Raw genomic sequence first — 4464 nt, 5'->3', positions numbered from 1 at the left:
GACAGGCCTGAGAGCCGGCTGGGCGTGGGAGGGGCTGTGTGTGTGTGAATTGAGGGCAACAAGGAAACGGGTCACAGCATCGTCATAAAATTACATAGCAGGAGGTTCTGTTTGTTTAGGGGTCACCATCCCAATCTTCTGCTATCAGTCACCCTCAGCTTTGGCCCTTCTTTCTCGGTTACCCCGTGGATACACACTACTGACCACCTCCTGCCTCTCCCTAAGGTGGCATCATATCCTGAGTTTTCTGGCTTTGTTTGAAATGTCTTATTCTTGCAGCTGTGTAGGATGATCCATTAAGTGAGTATATCTGTTTTCTTCCTAGCTCAAATCCCTCTTTGGTGCATGACTACCTATTTTTCAGACCTGGAAGTAATTATAGGAGACCTGAATAAGCCTGGATTTTGAGGTAGAAGAGTCCTCCTAACAATATGACCTGGAAACCGAACTGACTGCATCTAATAATTATTTTTCTGTTTTTGCAGGGTGTATGTGATTACCTGTTTGAGCGACAACACATATTAATTAGAATTAGCCATTCTTCCCTGGGATTTCCCAGGTGGCTCAGTGGTAAAGAAGGTGCCGGCCAATGCAGGAGACATAAGAGATGTGAATCGATCCCTGGGTGGGCAAGATCCCCTGGAGGAGGAAATGGCAACCCACTCCAGTATTCTTGCCTGGAAAATCTCATGGACAGAGGAGCCTGGCAGGCTACAGTCCGTAGGGTTGCATAGAGTCGGACACGACTGAAGTGACTTAACATTCATACATATTCTTCCCTAGAAAAGAAACTTTTCCCGTTATAGCTGACATGCTTTTCTCTATATTATACTGAACCCGCCTTTTGTTTTGATTTTACATGTAACCTGCTTTGTGAAGCCTATGTGCCTTTGGCTAATATCCTGTCTGATGTTTCAAACTGACTCCTACACGGGCACTGGGTTGTGTGGGAGCTTGCCCAGGATGGTTGGAACCCCATGAAAGAAACTGTTCTGAGGTTGAGCCCTATCTTATTTCCAGTGTCCAGCAAACCTCCCTACCAACTTTGGAATCCTAGTTCCAGTCACGCATTATATTCAAAGCAGCAAAAGTGTTGAAATGAACAAACCCCAAAGTCCGAAGGCCCTTTCACATGCCTGACAGGAGAGAATTTCTGAAATTGTTGGAAGGCAGGCCCTTGTGTGAGGATGTGGAGGAGTAAAGTAAAACCAAAAAGCTCATCTACCTTTCAAGCACCCTCCGTGTTGCCAAAATGCACTGACACCTCTGGTTAGTTCTGTTCTGGAAGCGAGTTTGTGGAGCAGAAATGTGGCAAATCCAGATGTCTCCACTTTATCCAAGTTCAGGGAATGATTCTATTGAGAAAACTGAGCCCCGGTTTGGAACAAGACAGTCTGTGACACAGTGAGGATCAACCAGAATGAAAGGGACGGTGGCACCCTCTGAGTCCTCTACAAAGGATTTGCCCGCGATTTGTCGTTGCTGTTCAGTCCTATCCGACTCTTTGTGACCCAACAGACTGCAGCACGCCAGGCTTCCCTGTCCTTCACTCTCTTCCAGTTTGCTAAGACTGATGTCCATTGAGTCAGTCAGTGATGCCATCCAACCGTCTCATCCTCTGTCATCCCCTTCTCCTCCTGTCATAAGGATTTAGTCCCTTACAATTTCAGAACTCCAAGAGACCACCATTGTCATCTCTGTTTTATACTTACATCTCAGAGGGCCTGAACCAGTTTAGGTCACTTTGCAAATTGCACGAGAGCCCCTCTTCCCCCAGAACTCATGCATTTTGAATCCCGATGATCTGTACTTTCCAATTTCCATCACACTCCCTGGCACATGCTCCCTGGCACGTGTTCCCCTCTGCAGGGCAAAGCCTGCTCCAGCTGACCAGTCTGGTAGGAGCTTGGTGACCCATTCCTCTAGCTGTGTCTACAACTCCAGCCCAGACCCACCTCACCCTTGCCCGCTTCCTCCCGAGGGTGGTGATGGTGGGTTAGTGTTTAATCATGAGCCACTGACTCCATTATCTCAGCACAGATCCTGAGGCTTGACACAATAGGGTCTCCAACCTATTTCTCGTCCTTCCACCTTGTCTCTTGCTAAAAGGGTGGAAGTTTCCAGTTGTAACAGCTTGTTCAGACTTACCTTCTCTGACCCCCACCAAAAGCAGTGCTCGCCAGGGACACTCCTGCAAGCTCAAGTGATGCTGTGACCTGGACCTCTGCCCTCAGGGCTCAGGAGCCCCCCTCAGACCGGCTCAGTCTCACCAAGCTGCTCCCTCACTGCCTCCTGGTTTCTTAAACCAGCTCAGGAGACACACATGGCTTTTGGAGACTGGTGGAGGCAGAGAAAGGATGGAGGACAGACAAGGATAGACAAAGGACAAGGAAAGCAAGGACAGGGTTCTGAGCTGGAGGGAGGTGCTGGGGGTAGGTTTTAACATAGAAGACAGAGCTATTCGCCAAAAGGGGGTCAACAGTGCAGGATCAGGGTTAGAACGGGGGTGGGAATGGAGACATCAGGTAAGAGAGGGAAAGTAAAACAGCACACCTGCCGAAGCAGGAGCGCCAGAGGAGTCCCGGAGAAGGAGAAGAGGAGCGAGACCAGGCTGGAGACGAAGCACAGCTCCTGGGAGCCCTGGGCCGGGGCCGCATCAGACGCAGCGCAGCAAGCTGGAGGAGGGAGGGACGGTGGGTCTGACCCCCCACACCCTTGCACCCCGCTTCCCGTCCGATACCTGTCACGGTGAGCCTGGTGCCGATCCCAAAGTGGAGGGGCGAATTATAGGCCCACAGCTGCAGGTGGCTGTGGCGAAACCCCCAGAAACCTCAGGCAGGGCAAAAGTCTGAGGTCCTCGAGAGTGGGAATGGCCATTTTTTTCCCTGCCTGTGTTCATGGCGCTGGACCAAAGGGATGCCACTAGGAGAAAGGCCAAAGCACACTCTGGGAAAAGTAGGGAAAGAGGAAGAAACTTCAGAGGGGCCGATCCACACGTGTAAGAAGGAGGGGTGAGCTTAGAGGTGTGACGAGGCAGCTTGTGGGCAGAAGACTCAGAGGAGAAACAGAGGCATCAACCAAGCTGCCTCTAAAGTGAGGGCAGGGGGCTTCCCTGGTGATCCAGGGGTTAAGAGTCTGCCTGCCAATGATGGCGACACAAGTTTGATCCCTGGTTGGGGAAGATCCCCTATGCTGTGCGGCAACTAAACCCGTACGCCACAGCTACTGAGCCCAAATGTCTAGAGCAGGGGGTCCTCAAGGAGAGAAGCCACCGCAATGAGAAGCCCGCACACCACAGCTAGAGAGTAGCCCCTGCTGTCTGCAACTAGAGAAAGGCCCGCATAGCAACCGTGACCCAGCACAGCCACAAATAAGTAAGATTAACATTTTAAAAAAGAGAGAGAGATGGCAGACCCAGCTCCTCGGAAGCCCCATGGGGATCAGAGTTTAGTGACCCCCTTCCATCAGGACAGAGAGGAGAGACAGACACTCCAGTCCCAGAGACAGTGACCCTGCCTCCCGGGTCCTGTGTCTTACCCAGGACGGCGAGCTGGGTCCCGTGTCCAAAGTGCTGTGCCTGGTTGCTCCACAGTACAACGCGGGTGTGGCAAACCCCAGAGTGGCTGGTAACATGGGCCCTTCCTTCCAGAGACGACCTTCCCCCCAGAACTTCTAGCACTTTCTAGCACCTGCTCTGCTCACCCATACCCTCAGCCTTTTCTCTGCTGTGTTCTCAGTCCTGGCCTTCTCTAAGGGGAACTTCTAGAACTCCAGCCTCACAGCACACCATCCCCAGGGAAGACCGGTACTCACCCAAGACGGAAAGCTTCGTCCCATTGCCGAAATAGAGTCTTTCATTAGTCACACAACCCTAAAGCCTGGTAGGGAAACTCGCCTGCACCTCCCAGTCCTTCCTCCCCCGGTTCACCTGCGGCTCTCCTGTTCCTTTCCTTAGCAGAACTTTAACTCCCGGGGTGGAGGGGGTTTACAACCATACAGTGTGTGACTCCCCACCCGCCTCTCCTGTGTCCATCTCCTTTCTGCATGCGGGAGAAAAATGGCAGGGCTGACAGCTCCGGGGCCAGAGGTTCTCCCATCCACCCTGGCTTTGATGGGTATCCTCCAAGGAGACAGGAGATGGACAAGGTGACCCGTTTCTAATTGAGATTACTTGCCTCCCGGTAGGGAAACCAGGCTTAGCCGAGCCTGCCCATGAGATTACTGGAGATGGAGGCTACCCACCTCATCAGGACAAGAACTCACCAAGACAGGAATTCAGATCTTTCTGATAAACAGGCGCTTTAACCTAGGCACCCAAGACGGAGGCTCCAACTGTTCTCTGCCCCTCCCTGCAGGTTCCCAGCCCTCCAGTCCTCTCTGGCTTACCTACAACAGCGAGCCGTCTTCCCTCCCCACTCAAAAAGTAGAAGTCTCCAAAGCAAAGCCTCCAGGATTCACTTCAAA

The sequence above is a fragment of the Oryx dammah genome, unplaced genomic scaffold, assembly GCF_014754425.2.
Source record: "Oryx dammah isolate SB20612 unplaced genomic scaffold, SCBI_Odam_1.1 HiC_scaffold_18, whole genome shotgun sequence".
Lineage (NCBI taxonomy): Eukaryota > Metazoa > Chordata > Mammalia > Artiodactyla > Bovidae > Oryx > Oryx dammah.
This window is presented reverse-complemented; position numbering follows the sequence as displayed.